This window comes from Mustela lutreola, chromosome 10, assembly GCF_030435805.1.
Source record: "Mustela lutreola isolate mMusLut2 chromosome 10, mMusLut2.pri, whole genome shotgun sequence".
NCBI classification, from domain to species: Eukaryota; Metazoa; Chordata; class Mammalia; order Carnivora; family Mustelidae; genus Mustela; species Mustela lutreola.
In genome coordinates this window covers 105,305,503-105,324,032 of record NC_081299.1, presented here as the reverse complement: position 1 = coordinate 105,324,032, position 18,530 = coordinate 105,305,503, and the positions used below count along the sequence as shown (strand labels likewise).

At 48.4% G+C, this 18,530-nt stretch overlaps 5 non-coding genes across 5 annotated transcripts; 4 read left to right on the top strand and 1 right to left on the bottom strand.

Annotated features, from left to right (window-relative positions):
- Window positions 1-210: 210 nt before the first annotated feature.
- On the top strand, window positions 211-284 carry TRNAN-GUU (transfer RNA asparagine (anticodon GUU)). Its single transcript has one exon. It is a non-coding gene; the product is annotated as a tRNA-Asn (tRNA).
- A 10,355-nt stretch (window positions 285-10,639) lies between these two features.
- TRNAV-CAC (transfer RNA valine (anticodon CAC)) lies at window positions 10,640-10,712 on the top strand. The gene has a single exon. It is a non-coding gene; the product is annotated as a tRNA-Val (tRNA).
- Window positions 10,713-15,270: 4,558 nt separating this feature from the next.
- On the bottom strand, window positions 15,271-15,344 carry TRNAN-GUU (transfer RNA asparagine (anticodon GUU)). Its single transcript has one exon. It is a non-coding gene; the product is annotated as a tRNA-Asn (tRNA).
- A 551-nt stretch (window positions 15,345-15,895) lies between these two features.
- On the top strand, window positions 15,896-15,967 carry TRNAH-GUG (transfer RNA histidin (anticodon GUG)). Its single transcript has one exon. It is a non-coding gene; the product is annotated as a tRNA-His (tRNA).
- A 1,856-nt stretch (window positions 15,968-17,823) lies between these two features.
- Window positions 17,824-17,895, top strand: TRNAE-UUC (transfer RNA glutamic acid (anticodon UUC)). The gene has a single exon. It is a non-coding gene; the product is annotated as a tRNA-Glu (tRNA).
- Window positions 17,896-18,530: the final 635 nt, after the last annotated feature.

Genomic DNA, 18,530 nt, shown 5'->3' with positions numbered 1-18,530 from the left:
GGGGAGCAAAGGGGGAGAGGCCGTTGGGGTGCCCTTTTGTCTTCAGAATCGCCCGGCGCCGAGGTTTCCCGTGATGAGCACGCGGCGTCTGCTGCGATCCTGGTCTCGGGTTTTCCAAGGCTTTGGAACGTCTACTGTCCAGTGTGCGGCACATTGCGAGGTAAGGAGCTACTGACTACCTAAGAAGGCGGGGGAGAACGGGGAGCTTGTGTCTCTGTGGCGCAATCGGTTAGCGCGTTCGGCTGTTAACCGAAAGGTTGGTGGTTCGAGCCCACCCAGAGACGGAGGGCCTAGCTTTTAACTTGAGTTCCGCGTCCTTCCTGCTGTTTATCACTTGCACATTTCTTCACATAAAAGTGTTACTGGATTCCGGGTCCTGTCTAATTCACATCAGCTCTTAAATAAGACCCACCGGCCCCCTCTCCCCAACCTGATTCTCTTAGAGTATGGTCTGGCCTATCATTTGGCATGCATATAACTGCTGTTACTCCATGACAGTTTTTTGTCGTTGTTGTTGTTGTTTGTTTTCTGCTATGTCCATGAAAATCAGCTCAGACATCTCAGTGGAGCCAATAGAATCCTGCCCTTGACCGGCTCCTCCTGCACACCTGGACCGTTAGTGCTGTTGGCTCAGTTCTGTTGAATCTCATGGGCAGAAAGTGAGCTCTTTGCCTTTTACATACTAAGTAGGGTGATTGGAAAACTCTTCTTTTTCTCTCTCTTCCTCTCATTGTGCATCATTATTTTCCCCTATCCGCGTGCATCAGTGTGTGACTGTGGTTTAATTTTATGAAGTGAATTCCTGGGACTAATCTCTGATGAGTGGTAGTTGCCAGGGATCTTTATTCCCTGTTAGGTCGTAAATGACAACTAATATAGCCTGTGAGACTCTTAGATTTCTGTTGTCCTGAGGATTCTGGTTGGTATTTTCTGGTATGTACTTGGGGAATGCTATTGTTTGCTTGGTTCACATATATATTTCTGTATATTGAGAGTATGTGGGTGGTGCTGTGGATATTCTTGGGTGTTCTCTTGACTCCCTACAAAAGTTTAACTGAAGGATTTGTTGTTTTCAGTGTTCTGACATTTCGAAATCATATGCCTTGGTGTTGTGCACTGCACAGTTTCTCAGACCTTCTCAGGCTTCATTCCTTGTCACACACTGATTTGGGGGGGGGTGGGGCACGGTGCTTGTTTTTGTTTTTGTTTTTGTTTTTTTTTATCACAGCAACCACCAAAATCCAGTTTCATGTACAAGTATCACTGAAGAGAATGTGTAGCATAATCTAATGTTCATGAATTTTACTGTATGTAAATTACATCTCTATAAATCTGACTTAAAAAAAAAAAAAAAAAAAAAGACTGACAATCCCAAATGCTGAGAGGATGAGGAGCACTGGAGACTCTTAATTCTGGAAACGGTAAAAATAAATTCCAAAACTGTTGGGAAAAAAATTTGGCAGTGTCAGCTAAGGGTCATGCCTTCATGGTTATATACTGTGGCCCAGAAATTCTACTTTTAGCTACATACCTTAGTCCCGTGCTCTCCAATATGAGAGGTCAAGCTACATGCAGCTACTGAACCCCCGAAAAGTTGTTAATATTGCATGTTGCAATGACAATATTTTTATATAGTAGGTCTAGTACAATATTAGATAGATGTTCATTTTACTCTTTCATTTTACTTTTTAAAAGGTATCTACTAGAAAATTTAGAACTGTATGTGACTGCCATTATATTTTTATTGAAACGGGCTGTCTTAGAGAAATGTATATGTCCACTAAAAGACATAGAAAAGAATGTTCATATCAATCCAAAATATCCTAAACTGGAACCAACTCAAACATCCAAGAGCTTAATAAGTATACTGAGATATAATTCATACAAGGAATACAAAAACAAGCACTGCATGGAAAACATGGATAAATATCACAGACATAATGGTGAGTGAAGAACTCAGACCATGCCTGTCTCCCCCCGCAAAAAAAAAAAAAAAAAAAAAATATATATATATATATATATATATATGCTTTATGATTTAATTTATGTGAAAGCAAAGACAAATATATACATAAATACACACACACACACACACATACATACTGATAAAATGTGGGGGGGGTGTGGGGCTTTGGGATGGAGATGACTCCGTGAGCTCTTGGGTGGGAAAAGTCATGAGGAAGATTTCTGTGGTCTGCTAATGTTCTGAACTTTAGTTGGTACTACATCAGTGCTTATTCAGGTTGGCTTATATTGGTAAAGGCTTTTTAATGGTCCACGTTTTGTACTTTATATTTAATACATATACATATTTACTCTTTTGGTTGGAAAAAGTTCAAAGCCACTGGGCTAGGCTGAAGTGAAGTTGATACTTCTGGTTTGGCTGAGGCAAGAAGGCAAAGTAAATTTAAAGTATCTATTGTGATATTTTTGCTGTCCTCAGACTGTTGGCTTTCCTGTGCTATCTGCTATCTAATAGCCTCTGTGTTGCTCACAACCATTACCTTAAGTTGATATTCAACTGTTAAAGGTGTGTCAAAGTGATACCCAAGTGGGCATCGTCAAATCTGCTCTTTTCAGAATAATTATGGCTCAACAGGGATGGTTATGAGCTCAAGAAATCCTGATGGAGAAAGTAGTTCAGTTAGGCTGAATTAAGAGGTGCCAAAGCAAGGGCCTGGCAGGTATTACACAAAGAAAACTGGGGAGGCGGAGTCACCACATTCATCCCACAACTAAACTTTGAAGAACTTCTGGGAGCATTCACACAAATAGCTAAAAATATTGACCTGACGAGTGAGGCAGCTTCACCAGAATTAATTGTTTAGACTAGCTGTTTGCTGGCTTTCAGCTGATCCGTTTACCAAGGAAAGGAAAAACAAAACCAAAATATTCTCAAGTCTTCTGTACGGGTTTTTCTTTCTCCTCCCTTTTCTGTCTCTTTTCTAAATCCTGTTTTTCTCTTTGCTAAATGACAACATTCTTATAGCTGTTCCATTTCTGTAAGTCGACAATGAGTGGGATAACTCTTTCATAATCTCTTTACTACTGATACAGAAATATAATTTTCATATGAACCTCTGTATACACATCATAGCTAGCTTTGAAGTATGTGGAGGGGTGGAAACTCTTCTGTGGAAATGTAGCCCTTGGACCATCCGAAGTTAAACGGCCATCTAGTCGTTAAATAAAGCCAGTTCCCAGGTAGTGTTTGGTCAATACACCCATTGTCCTTTTCTCTGTCTCTGGGTCACTCTCCATTTTGGTCCTTTGTGTCCCACCCTCAGCTTCTGGCGGATCTGGGAGACCTGTTGTGTTTTCGCTTTGCTCTGGGATGTTCTTTCAGTCTGGGACAGACTTGGGGAATGAAGAGTATTGGCATCCATCCAGAGTCAAAGTCCCTGAGGTGCCAGAGCTTTGCTGGGCTTGGCCTTCTGGCTCCCATGGAAGGTCAAAACCTCGCCATCACCATTTAAGTGCTGTCTCAGAACTTTGTCTTTACTCTTTCATGACTTCCATTTTTGTTCCGCAGTCCTCTTTGTGCTATAGAGAAGTTAGCTTTGCACAATTCAGTAAAAACGCTGCTCTTGAGAATCAAATGCAGTGTCCTGGGAATGGGACAAAAGTTCTACCAGAGACGCACAGTGGCTGACATGACTGTCTTACTCCTGCCTCACCTAATCCGCACAGAGATGGCATGGCTCTATGTGACCTCCTGCCAACCAGAGCCTGGAGTCATGCTCTCGTCCCAGGGACTTTCAAAAACAAGGAAACCTCTGCAGTGTACAACATTGGGCCAACACAGTTCTTCAGCAACATCAGTCAGACCTGGGGGGAAAGGCCTGAAGCCACCACCTGGGTAGAGCCCCATGACCAGCCAAGGGACGGAGACCCCACCTGTGAGAGGGCAGGACTGGCTGAGGCTCCCATTTGTTCCCTTGGGGAAGCTGTGTGGATCTGATGAGGAAGCAGAGGCAGCAGAAGAGATGGCCCCTGGGGTTGAACTGACATTCAGCAGTATCTAGGCAGCTGAAGAAAGCAATTCCGGATTGTTCTTGGGGGTGCCTGGATGGCACAGTGGGTTAAGCATCAGACTCTTGGTTTTGGCTCCGGTCCAGAACTATTGGGCCTGCACTCAGCATGGGGTCTGCTCAAGACTCTCCTTCCCTCTTCCTCTCTTCCTCTGCCCCTCCCCCCCCACTTGCTCCTCTGTGTTCTCTCTCTCTCAAACAAATCTTAAAAAAAAAAAAAAAAAGAATTGTTATTAAAAGCGAGGTGTCTGGGGTACCTGGGTGTCTCAGTGGGTTAAGCCTCTGCCTTTGGCTCAGGTCATGATCTCAGGGTCTTAGGATCCAGCCCCGCATGGGGTTCTCTGCTCAGCAGGGAGCTTGCTTCCCTCCCCCCACCCACCCCCACCCCGTCTCTCTGCCTCTCTGCCTACTTGTGATCTCTGTCAAATAAATAAATAAAATCTTAAAAAAAAAAAAAAAAGCGAGGTGTCATTAATCTGTTTACTGCTGCAGAGCAATTAGGCAGACGATGAGTTAGTCAGCTTCACCAGATGGGGTATGCTGGTTATTATCTAACCTGTACTATCCTATACTGTAGCCAGGGCTATGTGTAGCTATTTAAACTTAATTATGAAGTACAAAAAACAAATTTGAAAATTCAGTTTCTCAGCATTAGCTACATTTCAAGCACTCACTTGCCATAGGCGTCCGGTGGCCTCCGCATTTGAAACTGCACCTCTGGCTCATTCATCTGGCACGTCAGTACACATGAGATTTGTTTATTTGAAGGTCTAGACTTGTCTTTCAGCATTAGATTCATTTTAGTCCACCTAGTACATCCCTAGGACCAGCAGCTCCTGTGTCTGTACTGAACTCTCCGCTTTCCCTGAGCCTTACTGGAGAGGAGGACTTTCCTGCTTTCCCTGGGCTGGTGAAGAGGAACCCATTCCAGACCCTGGCTCCTGCAGGGCAGTGGTGAACCGGGCATGACCAGGGTCTTCTTGCCTTGATCACTCAAGCCCAACATTGCTCTAGGTTCCTCTAAAGGCTGCCCCTGCCCACACCTCAACGGAATACTTGGGGAGGCTCCTGGGCTCTGCTTATTACTTCTGTTATTAACTATAACAACTCGGTTTTTTCCTTTTATGTAGTTTTAGAGTTACATCCTGTTTGTGGTAGTTCCTACTGGTATTTCAGTTGTGATGCTGATATACAATTAATTTTAAAAATAAATCAAAAGTGTGGGAACTATTAGCTCATCAGTGATAAAGGTACATGGATGTAGTCAAATATGGAAGGGCTCTGTTCCTAATGAACTTGGAGAAGCATGATTCTGTCTCAGTTTTAGGGACTGGCCTCCCTTAGCCTTGTCCCTCCCAGGAGCACTCCCTTTTGCCCTAAGTCAGGTAGGCAGGTATGCTCACTTGTCTGTCTCCTCTGGGCTTTCAACACAAAAGGCACTGTCAACTGTTTTTTTGTTTTTGTTTTTGTTTTTTTCGGGACTCCCTGGGGATGTTCCCTGTTCAGATCATTAAGAAGAATCAAGATTTCAGAAGTGCTTCTGGCTGGGAGATGTGATTACATCATCCCTGAAGCCATGGAGTCTGTTTCTGGGGAAGACTAAATCTTTTTCTGTGCTCTTTCTCTTCTACGTCATCAATTAGTCCTCAGTGTTTTGTAGGCTTTACTTTGAATCTTCTCTCTCTCTCTCTTTTTTTTTTTCCTCAGATGAGGGGTGCTGAATAAGAAGGAGGGGAGGGAAATCTTGGTGAAGTCTTCTCCGTGAGCACTGGCACGATGGCCCAGCACAGGGGCTCTGGGGGCAGACGGCCTGGCTCCGAGTGCTGGCTCTCACCATCAGTGGGATGGGGCCCTTGGCAAGTCAGCCAGCCCTCCGGTGCCCGAGTGTCCTCATCTGCAACGAGGGTGGTCAGAACCTGCACTGTCTCGGGGTTGTATGTGGGCTGGCTACACAAGGAACCGTGTGCCCGTCGCACAGTGAAGCTCTGAGAAAGCTGCTAGTACAATGGGAATTAAGACTTTGCTTTCCACTTCTAACTGTACCACACTGCCAGCTTTCAACATTCCTCAGAAGAAATGAGGGGTGTTAAATGGTTTGGTTGGCATATTAGTGACCAGCACCAGAAAAACTGGTTACTTAATGATTTTGAAAGCCATCTGAGTGGAGATAGTGCAGCAGGGGCCTGGATCCAGCGTCCTCAAATCCTTGGACCTTGGACAGGCATGATGATTGTTCAGCTCATGGTGGACAGTCTTTTGCACATGCTTCTAGCAAGAGCTTTTAGTATCTGGTCATACTTAATCCAGGTATTATAAGAAAACTTCAAGTATGCACTAGTGATCCCCCCTTCTTTTAAGAAAAAAAGAAAAAGAAAATATAATTTATCTGGAAGTTGTAGATGTCATCTTTCAGTGATGACGGTGTATTTGCAGTAAACCGGCATTCACCTTGAAAAGAAATAATGTCTGCATTGAAGGAATTCTGTTTGAAATCGTCGGGAGAACTATCCATTCAGCTCGAGAGAGAAGAGAAAAGTGAAGAGAAGCTCAGTGGAATAAAACTAGTTTTCTGCCTTTTCCCCCTCAGGAACAAGACCTTGAGGAACTGGAGAGATGGCAGCTAGTAAGAGTCAGAGAAAACAGCAACACATTAAGAAGTTTCATAGAGGGGCTCCTGGGTGACTCAGTCCTTGGGCGTTGGGTGTCTGCCTTCGGCTCAGGTCATGATCCCTGGGTCCTGGGATCCAGCCCCCCACCCCCACCCCGCATCCGGCTCCCTACTCTGTGCAAACTGCTTCTCCCTCTCCCACTTCCCCTGCTGTGTTCCCTCTCTCGCTGTGTCTCTCTCTGTCAAATAAATGATCAGAATCCTTAAAAAAAAAAAAAAAAAAAAAGTTTCATAGATCTGGACAGAGAGAGAGGAGAAAGGGGTAGGACATGTGGAGCTGACCAAGGATTCAGACGTGAGGAGCCAAGATCCTGGAGTAGGTTAAGTGAGCTGCATGCTTGGGACAGAATTTCCCCTGGACACATTCGCAAATTAAGCTATGTGCACATAAGAGGCTAGAAGTCAAGCAGAGTGTGGCTGAAAAGAAAGTGGAATTTTCAGCACTGCCATGGTGCTAAGGAGATACAAACTGAAGTTCAGGATTCATTGAAGAGGAAGGGCCCGAGGAAACATGCCACGGTCTCAGGTGGGGGAGCCCTGGCCATCTACAGCACAGCAGTTCGAGCAAACTAGCTGGAGACTGAGGCTTCCCCTGAGGGCAAACAAACTGTAAATCAGCTTAGTCAGGGATTAGGGTCGATCTGTTCCTCTGCTGCCTCCTGTGGGAGAGGGTGAATATCTTCAGAGAAAGACAACATCTTTCAAACAGGCTATCATTGTTCACACAACAGTTTCATCATTCAATCACAATACTCTAGGATTGTAAGGGAAGAGAAGCAAGGGGGTGGGGAAGCAAACCATGGAAACTAACTCATGGGTGATTGAGATACTGAGTTATGGGTTATTATTTTAGTTAGTAGAACATGGGGACTCTTGATCTTGGACTAGTGAGTTCAAGCCCCACCTTGGGTGTAGAGAGGTTCCTTAAATTACTTAAAAGTTACCTACAATTACTTTAAAAAGATAAAGTGGTATGATTCAGCTGACCAGAAAAGGGATGACAAGATAAAAAGTTTCATCAGAGAAACAGAATCCATTTTAAAAATCAGATAAAAACTACAGAAATAAAATACATAATAGTTGGCATTTTAAAGAGTTAATAGTTGAGTTTCATAGCAGTTTGGAAGAGAGATGATTATCCTGGAACTATGTAAGGAGAAGGAAACTCTCCAGGCTTAAGCATAGAGAGCTGAAAGGAAGAGAAATTCAGAAAGCAGTGTAATAGAGATATGGGCCATGTCCTGAAGGCCTAACACACATGTAATTAAAGTCTCGGAGGCTGGAGGAGACAGCAAATGGGGCGGAAACCATATAGAAAGATATTACGGACGATTAAGGAAAAATTGTGATGATCTATCCAACCACATGTGGAAGAAGATCAGTGAACTTCAAGCCAGAGAAGGACAAGAAAATCAGGGGCCCAAGCTGGTGAACTCCAAAGACAAATGAAAACAATCAGAGCAGCACCTGGATGGGGAGTGGGTGGTGAATTCCTATTACATCGTCGGAAGATTGGAAGCTGAATTCCCAGCAAAAACAATGAAAAAGGAGACCTTAGGGAAGGGTTAGAGCAAGATCATTTCCAACCTACTAGGTGCTGCTAATCCCTGGCCAGATATCTGTCAAGAGGAAGTGAAGACCTTACCACATTAGTAGCTTACCCCAACTAAAGGAAATGCAAAAGGTAACTCTTCAGGCTACCTGGGCGCAAGAAAAATCTGGAAAAATGAAGGTAGGAACGAAGAGCAACAGGTAGATAGGTTAAATATGTGACTAAGTCAAATAAATATCACTATCCAAACAATAATAATAATGTCTATGAATTCAAAATGTATGTTGAAATGAAAGTAAGGCCAAACACCCAAAAATGAGGGGAGTAAATGGAATTGAGATGTTCCAGAGCTCTAGCATTGTCTAGGAGGTGTTAAAGGTGCTAATATATTCAGTCTTTTGCATAGATTTTATAGACTACATGAAAAAAGTAACTTATTTGTGTACATATGAAACAAGTATATAGTTTAATCTTGAATTAATATTACATAGAACTAAAATAATATTTTTGAGAATTCTCAGGTTTTAAAACTAATTCACTTTATTTTGGGGTGGAATATTCTGGCTATACCTGTTATGTCCTGTGGTCTAATCTGTCATTCAGAGACACTGTTAATTAACTTTATGTTTAATGTTAAGGTTATAACATTAAGTATACCGCAAAATGTGATAAAGGTATAAGCCTCTGTGAGTATCAGCCAGCCTAATGTACTTCCATCAGCTCAGGAAGTTTCCTGGCAAAATATTTAAAAAAGGGAAGCCCTGTTCTCGACTGATACTTCCTGGCAGTGGGAGCACACAGGAGTATCAGATAGGTGCATTTGAATACATAGGTTTTAGGTGTACAAACATGCCTTTATGGTGGGCATCTTTTGCTGAACACACTGTTTGAGGGAGTTATTCGTGTTACTGCCTTATCCATAGTTTGAATGTTTTTACTACACAGTACTAATCCATTCTGAAAATACATGTGAGTTTTATCCAGGTTGGCCTAGTATAAATGACATCGCACCAATGTTCGTGTAGAAGCTTCCTTTGGATGTAAGCATTCGTTTTTCTCGGGAAGTTAATAGCAATTTATTACCAGGTAACAGGGTAGGTATATTTTTTAACTTTATGAGAAACTGCCAAATATCAGGAAAGTGGTCGTGCTTTAAATGGACTGCAATCAATACCACACAGTAAGGTCCTACACACTTGAATGGGGGACACAGAGAGAAAACAACTTGAAAAATCTATTTTTCTAGGCTTCTCCTCTCCACTCTGCTCCCAGTACTTAAGGCCTCTGTGGGGGTGGCTCAGTAGTTTAGGCGTCTCCTCTGCTTTCTGCTGGGGTCCTGATCCCAGAGTCCTGGGATTGAGCCCCACTTCAGGCTCCCTGCTCAGCGGGGAGCCTGCTTCCCTCTCCCTCTGGTGGCTGGTGCCCCTGCTTGTTCGTTCTCTCTCTCTCTTTCTGTCTCTCTGTCTCTGTCTCTCTCTGACAAATTAAAGATCTCTGTGAAGGTGGCTCTGGTCACACCAAGTGTCACCACCAGCCTATTCGGGTCTGGCTGCAAAGCCACAGAGAGACACCAAGGCAGCCCAGACAAGAGTCATTCCTAAACGCCAGGTAGGAATAGCCCTTCCCTCCCCAGTCAGGACTCTGTGACTCTTGGGCTCTGTGCCAAACTCTAAAAACCATTTCTTGCGCTTCCTTTTCATCCCTCCGTGCCTGGATTTCACTAGACACTGTCCGATGGTCATGGCCACAAGCGTCTTGTCAGTGGCTTTAAGGCAGCTCAGGCAGGAACCCGAGGGACCACCCGAGGATACCAAAGAGATTGCGGTTTGGCGAGAGGACCGCGGAGAAGCGCAGAGAGAAAGGGCGGGCGAGGGCAGAGCGCGCAGGGCAGGCGCGGCGGGGCAGGCGGGAGGCCGGGCAGAGGGCGTCCTCCGGTTCCTGGGAGGATTCCAGGCGCCGAGCAGCGGCCACGAGCCGAGAGCACCGACCGCCCCGCAGCGAAGCGGACCACCGACAGCCCCAGAGGGCGGGTGACCCCCGGCCGGGTGGAGGGGGCGCCTGGGGCTGGGACGCACGTGACCCGCCGCCTCCGGGAGCTGGAGAGTCGGCGGGGCGCCTTCGGCACCGGGGCGCGTCGTTCTGGATGTGGAAGCCCTGCCTTTGATGCGGATCCCGAAGCCAGACTGACGGCGGCCCCCGGCTCTTCGCTTCCTCGGGGGAGACGCGGGATCCCAAACCGGCGCCGCAGCGGGGCTGCGGTCCCTTTACCTGGAGGGTCGCGAGGGCTTTCAGGGGCTTTTTGCACTTAGGAAAGAAAGTGGTGGGCACAACAGTAGGGGTAGGACGGAAGCTGTTCAGGCTCCGGCATGAGATCCTGCCGCGTGCTTCGTTTCCGTAGTGTAGTGGTTATCACGTTCGCCTCACACGCGAAAGGTCCCCGGTTCGAAACCGGGCGGAAACAACAGCCTTTTGCCCCCTAGTCCTCGTGTTGACAACCCACAAAGGAGGACGCTTGGAGCCAAGGGGAAGGCAGCGTGCGCAGCCTCATTTTCCTTTCAGAGAAACAAACACGAAGCCAGGCTGCAGCTCCCTTGCTTCCTGACAGCCTACTGCGCACTTGACAACCTGGCCTCGTTCGTCCGCTGCCGGCCTCGCTGGAGAGCGGGGGCCACAACCAGTCAGGCAGGCCGAGAAGGGCACCGGGGACAAAGCCCAACGCACGTTTCCTCTACCTCCAGAAACCCCCTAACCTGCTCCTCTGGCGCCTCAATCCGCTCTACAGGCGGACAGGCACCCGGGCTCGGAGAACCGACCACGTCCTCCCGGAGCCGTACACTTGGTTTTCCCGAGCCCAGCCCGCTGGCGCAACAGGTGGATTTGCCCCCACAGAACCAAAGAACACGAACTGCACCTGGGACTCGTCGAGTCGGCGTTTCAGGCTCCACCCGATGAGCCCACGGGGGAGCCGAGGAGCCCTTCGGGTGCCATCATCAGGACAGCCCTTGAGTTAGTTGGGAGGCCACCAATAGAGGGACTGACTCTCTGCTCCTCACCCTCACCTTACTCATCGGGAAACCGAGGCTCACCAAGAGAGCATGGCCTTGGCTCTGCCACACACAGGGGTAAAGCTAGACTAGAATGGAGCACCGACCAGTTAGCTTGGGGTCAGACCTCAGAGCCCAAAGTGCTGCTGAGGCTGGGAGAGATGGAAGAGCAGCAGGGCAAGGGCTGGGAGCTGTGGGCCGCTGGGAAACGCCCCACTTTTGCTCTGCCCATCTGAGAAATCTAACTTTATTTTCAGGGTTTTCATCTGCAAGGGCCAAAGCAGGGATCCTGTGTGGATGCCGGGTGATCTGTGGGATACGATTTGGATTTTTCACGGCTACTGGTCAGGTTCTAGTCGCAGTCAGTAGGACCTTTCAGCACTGTCTCCTTACTTAGGATTTTCCTTTTCCTCCCCTAAATGTGCTGTGCACCAAAGGGCACGTGCAAAGGTGCCTCTGCAGTGAGTCCCTAAGAGCCAGAGGACCAGACTCCGGTTCCTTGGAATCACCTGGGTGGGAGAGCAGAGCTGGGATGAGCAGCCAGGGCAGGAGCTCACCTCCATCCCCCTCAGAAACCTAACCTCTCACTTCAAGGGTTTTCATCTACAGAGAACCTGCGATTTGACTGGATCACTCCTTTAAAACAAAGAAACAAACATATTTTGAAACACACAAAACAAGTTGCAGGTGTGGGAACATCCTGTATCCCTCACCTCAGTGCACCAGTTAGCATTTTCCCACATTGACACACCTCTCTCCCCCCCCCCCGCCCCCATATATTCAGTCTGGACACCCTTTGAAGACCTCTCAAGATAATTAGTTGGGCCACTGTCGCTCATTTCCTTGGGCAATGTCCCTCAAAACCAGCCTCTGCAGGACCTCTCCTCCAAGGCTAAGGGGAGGGCTTGTCCTCTGGAGGAGGCCCCTCTGGTCCCTTCAGGAACCAGACACCTGTTGCCCTCAGACTGTAGAGAAGCTTCAGGTGGACTGAGTGGTATGGCCTCTCCCAGAAGGTGCAGGCCAGCTTGTGCCCTGCACCTGTAGGAACACAATTAGGGTGTCATGCCCTGCAACCACTTGCCCTCTGGACTCCTTCTGGTGGCTTTGATGGGCAGAGGGTCTAGGGTCAGCCTGAGCCTTAGAACCCCCCACCCCAAGACAGACCCCTCAGGGAGGTGTAACTCCCCCTTAGCTCCTGCCCTCCTGGTTGTCTGTGCCCTGCAGGGATCTGAAAGGGTCCTGGCCCAACAAATGGGGGAAGAATCCTTTCCTCTGGGGGGAGGATGAGGGGAGCAGGTGGAAAATTCTTCAAAAAGAAGGAGTTTTCAAGAGCTTTCCAGAGCTGTCTGCATTGGTGCTGTCAGGTAGGTGGTGGCCCTGTGATCCTGGTTCTTAGTCTTATTTTGTCCTGGCCTCGAGCTGGTCCTGGCTCCAGTCTGAGTCCAAGCAGACACCGGCAACTTGTGGTTTGTATCCAACTGTGCCTCTCCTCAAAGTGGGGAAGTGCCTGCGCTTCTATTTCCAGGACCCCAAGGGTCAGCAGGGGGTGGGGGTGGGGGTCCCAAGGATGCTATTGATGGGGTTTTCTTCTTTCCTTTCCCCCCCCCTTTTCTCTTCCTCCCTTCCTTCTTTCCTCCCTCACTCCCTCCCTCCTTCCTCCTTTCTTGCTTCCTTCCTTCGCCTCTATCTTTCCCTCTTTCTTCTTCTCTCTCTTTCTTCCTTTACATGTTTTGTTTAAGTAATCACTACTCCCAAGGTGTGTCAGCTGAACTCACAATCCTGAGACCAAGAGATGCATGCGCTACTAACTAAGCCAGCCAGGTGCCCATCCCACTCCCTTTCTTGCTGAATCTGTAACTCAGGGACAACAACAAAAACAAACAAGAACAAAAACAAAAACAGTTTAACTATAGATTAGTGGTCTCAGTGCTAGTTACAAGGAAAAAAAAATCAAGTGAAATCTTGAGTACTTTTAAAATACTTTTAAGGATTTCAGTAATTTATATATAATGGCATAGAAGATGTTTCTATCATGTGGTATTTCTGAAGAGGACTCCTTGTGTGCATCAGACTGCTTTAATAATTTTGATCTGAAAACTGCTTTATGTTGTCTTCTAGTCTTTCTAATACTGTAGAAAATACTGGTAGATGATATTCCAGTTTATACAAGTCTTGGGTTTATTTTCTCTTCAAAATCCTAGTGACCCTTAGCTGCCTCAATCTCCTATACTGCTTTTACTGGTCCAACAAACACACTTTAATTCCAGTACTACTTAAGAGTTTATACAATATGAAATTGTGTGTTTCAGTAAGATGAATACATCCTATTATATATTTTTAAGGAGACTAAGTCTTATAATTCTGAAAATCACAGTGATGTAATTATTCTTACAATTGTGTGTGTGTGTGTGTGGGGGGGTGGTAAACCATTTTACGTATCATATACAATCCCACCATGCATTTCTCCATTATGTGTCAGGTCAATTTGCAATTTGAAGATCTACTGTGATCTTTAAGTTCTTCCAAGGATATTAAATTGAGTTACTTAATGTATCAGCTTAGCTTAGAGCATCTCTAATTAAGAGATAAATCACAAAAACTTTTAAGACAGTGCTGCTGCACATTTTTAGGCATTAGATAGGGGGGTTGATGGAACAGGTTGAGGGCAGTCGACCTTTAGGAGATATCGGTGAGTGTAAAAAACACATGCGATGTCTGCTCCAGCAAGTGAGGGAGGGGCTATCAGTGAACAGTAGGGCAACGTTAAAAGATATGAGTGATGAGGGCGGGGGGGGGGGGGACAGAAAATGATGTGAGTGATTGGAGTCCCTGAACAGAATGGGGGGCGGGGGGGGGGGAGAAGCCATTTTTGAGGAATTGAAGAATTTCCCATCATAATAAAAATGATAAACCCACCAACCCAAGGAGCCAAACGAACGAGATGAATGAGCGCAAGACACATGAAGAAAACCATATCCATTCACGTCCTAATTATATTGCTCAAATCCATGGGAAAAGAATAAAAAAATTTGCAAAGCCGCCAGAGGAGAAAGGTGTGATACCTACAGAACACAAAGATGAAGATGATGTGGGCTTTCTGGTGGGAAGCAGTGTGAGAAGGCCCTGGAGCAAACTTCAAAGTCAACGAGGATGTCCCCTCCAAAAAAGGCTTTCAAAAATGAAGGTGACACTGACACAGAAATGTTGACAGACTACATCACCAGCAGACCCACACTACAAGAAAGGTTACACGTACCACATGGGAATCTGCATTTAGCCAAAGGGACGGAAGGGCAACAGACTGGTAACCGCGTGGGAAAATAGATAAGATTCTTTTCTTATTACTTAAATCTCTTTAAAAACACGAGACAGATGAAACCAAAGTAGTAAGGATGGGTTTGGGGGTTTCTAACACGAAAAGTAAACGGCACGATGGCTACAGCATAAAGATGGACAGGGAAGAAACGTGAAGAGGTAGGGGATCCCTTAGAGGGAAGCCGGGAAATTACAGGTGTATGCGGCTATAAAGCTTGAAGCAGTCGCTGAAATAACAAAACAAAGAGTTACAGCTAATAAGCCAAGGAGGGAAAGGAGTGGATCATAGAAAAACCACGGAAACACTACGTCAGAGCAGTTGCTCTTCCAGGACTTTACCCTGTAGAAGTAGTCGTCTAGTACAAGAACGATGACGACAGCAGTATTTTATCCATACTATCCTCGAATCAACTTAAAGAGTATAAGGAAAGGATTCAATAAATACTGGCACAAACACACGCAGGCAGAAACTTCTCTGCCTCGTTAAAAGGCATTCGGAGGGTTGTACTCATTCGAGGACGTCCGGATTCGCAGCGACCTGTTTTCCTCCACAGCTCTCCTTCTCCAGAGTCCGCGGTGGCCTTCGAATCTTGGCCTCGGTCCTCCTGTTGTGCACAGGCCAAACGACAGGACCCTTTCTGCCTTCTAAAAATACTGCCGCGTCCCTGGGTGGGCTCGAACCACCAACCTTTCGGTTAACAGCCGAACGCGCTAACCGATTGCGCCACAGAGACCTTCGGGAAGCCTCCGCCCACATCCCGGTAGAGAGCGAGCACGCGCTCAACGCTAGGGGGAGCCACCCGCCTCCGGGGGGGGGGGGTGCGAGTGGCCCGCCCCCTCCCCGGAGAAGCCGAAGGCCAACTGGTTCCCGGGAGGTTTCTCCCCGTGGATTCCGCGGGCACCCGACCTTCGGCGCCGCTGGCGCTCGGCTTGCTCCACTCAGCGGCGGTCGGTGTGGGGGAAGCTGGAGAGAGGGTGGGGTGCGGCTGCTCAGAAGGCGGCAAACGCCAAGAGGCGGCAAAGAAAAGCGGGGGAGGCGGGGACGGGATGGCGAGACTGCCCAGGACCCGGATTGAGGGACCGGACAATGGTTTTTTGGTGGTGGTTTTGTCCTTATCGCGTAGGAGGTTCCGAGGAAGGGAAGGAAGATCCGAGAGCGGGTAGGAGAGACGCCACAGCACCAGTACCTGCAGTTTGTCCGATGAGAAAACAGTGCAGCTACAGGAATGATTTTGCGTCAAAAGTCCTATTGCGACTGGAAGGCCGGCCGCCGGGAGGGTGGCGCGCCGTGATCGTATAGTGGTTAGTACTCTGCGTTGTGGCCGCAGCAACCTCGGTTCGAATCCGAGTCACGGCACTCTTCTCGGCCCCTCGCGACCCGTCCCTTTTACTTTGTCTTTAAACACCCCCACCCTCGGGGCGCCAGCGCCTCGAACCTGGGGGCCCGAGAGCCCTGCTTTCCGCTGGCCACTGGGCGCCGGGAGGTCTTCTTCATTCACCCGAAGGAAAGGAAAACTCCACTCGCCGCTAACCTCGGGACCTTCTCCGCTCTGACTCGGAGCGTAAGGAAACTCAACCAAATGGCTTTTCTTCAGCGCGCCTCCAAACGAGGACAAGTCCTGGAGTCCCCAGCTGTCCAGCGAGAAGCCTCGTGGGCTGTCCTTGCTGGGAAGTGGCGTCCCCGTGGTCCTCAAAAAACCTTAAGGATCTTCAAAGACCAGAGAAAAGTGCCTGTCAGGTAAGTGACAGCTCTTCCACAGACCTGTTGAGCGCCTCAGACCTTGGCTCCTGCGAATCTCTGTCTCGGGGGAACTCTTTCAGTCCTTGGCTGTAGTCCTTGGCGTCATCGCAGCAACCTCTCCAGTGGCTCGTGGCATACCCTCAAGGGTTTGAAAATGCCTGTCGGCAGCCCCTTCCACGCCCGACGGTATTTATTCATCGCGATACCACTGAGAGTTGTGCTTGTTGCACATCCTTGCCAGGATGGCGTGTTTCCCATCCTTACCAGTAGTGCTATCTCGATGTGATTTTAACATCCATTTCCCTAGCGGCTAAAAATACTGAGCACCCTTTTATGTGCTTTGTTGGCCTCGTGTATCTTCTTTTCCGAAGGATCTGTTCATGTCTTTTACCCATCTCAAAAACTTGAGTTGCCTGATTTTTTTTTTTTTTTTAATTATCAGTTTGGAGGCGCTCACAGCACCCTATAGCTACAGGTGTGGGGGTTTGCTTGCTTGCTTGCTTGCTTGTTTGTTTTTTGTTTGTTTGTTTGTTTGGTTGGTCAGATATGTTTTGTGAACATTTTCTCCCTGTCTGTGGCATGCTGTTTTCACTGTCTTGGTGGCGTCTTTGAATGAGAAGATATGGTTAAAGTTGATGAAGTCTAACTTGCCCTGTGTTTTTTTTTTTTTTTTTTAAAGTACATATTTTTTCCTGGTTCTTGTTTAGGAAATCTTTGCCTACCACCAAGTCACAAAGTAACCTCCAAAAGGTTTATGCCTTCAACTTTTACGTTTTAGGAGGCACCTCCCATTAATTTTTGTGTGTAGTGTTGGGTAGCAGTAAAGCTGTTTCCGCCCCCGATATTGAACCTATTTCCTTACCCGGTTGAACTGTTTCTGTTGAAAACGAATTCACCAGGTCATCTGTGGGTCAGTTTCAAGTCTCTCGGCTCGGTCCATTTATCTGTGTGTGTCTCCTGATGCCGCTGGCACATTGCAAGGTCAGTAGGGGCTCAGAGTAAGTCTTCAAGTCGCGTAGGGTGAGCTGCGGGGGCAGCAGGTTGTAGGCGGCATAGATCCGGAGTCCAGTTCCCGGCTGCGGAGCCTTCCTTGAAAGCGGTGTCAGTCCGCCGGAATCCACCGGGTGATGCGAGGACCCCGGGGTGTCACGCCGGGCGCCTCCCTTCCCGCGCTCTCGCGGCACCGCCTGTCCGCACGCTACCGCCTCGCGAAGGCGCGTCACCAGGGCGGCTCTGAGGGGCGACCGGGCCGGGCCGGGGCGACTCGCGCCGGGACGGGTGGGCCAGGCAGGGCCCTGGCGGCCCTCGGGGCGTCTCCTGCGGCCTCTTGTGTTGGAGAGGGCGGGGACGGACCGTCCTTGTGAAAGGGCTCCGGGGAGGACGGGTGACCTCCCTGAAGGCTCAAGGCCTTCCACGGCTCAGGGGGACAGGACTTCCGTGGGAAGGCGGTAGAAGAGAAGGCTCCCGCGTGCTCCCTGGTGGTCTAGTGGCTAGGATTCGGCGCTTTCACCGCCGCGGCCCGGGTTCGATTCCCGGTCAGGGAATCGCTTTTTTGACCAGGCATCTTCCCTTCTAGCCCTGCAGCTGCGCGCCGGCGGTGTGCTCCCCCCACCGCACCGACTCTTCCTCTCCCGCGGCCGGGGGGAAACGATGGCTGGCCCCTTGGCAGGGCGCGCCGGGCTTGATTGTGTCCAGGTCCGCCGCCCGCAGAAGTGACTGCAGAGGGCCACTAAGCAGCTGACTCGTGTTTACGTCTACGCGGCGGAGGTTCAAATCCCCGTGGGGCCGCCCCAGAGGCGCCCACCAGGCTAAGCTCTGGAGGCCAGGCCACGTCGCGGGGTTCGTGTGTACCCCGGACGCGAGCCGGTGGGCCCAGTTCCTCGGCTCAGTTCGTGCGGGGAAAGCGTACTACGCGTTCGGACCCGATACCCGCGAGGGCTGAAGGGAGCGGGTCCTCCCCGAAGGCTGTCTCATTTGCAGATTAAGCGGCGTAGGGAGGTGATGTTAGCTGACGCAACAAAAGGCAGCGAGTGAGGGGTGCACTAAACGGAAAACTTACTGCTTCCGTAAGCCGAAGGTAGGGATAGAAATCCACACCCGGATCCCAAAACGATGATACCCCAGTCAAATCCCCCAGTTTCTCCCAAGGGCTGTTGCATTTAGACCCTGTAGACTTTAC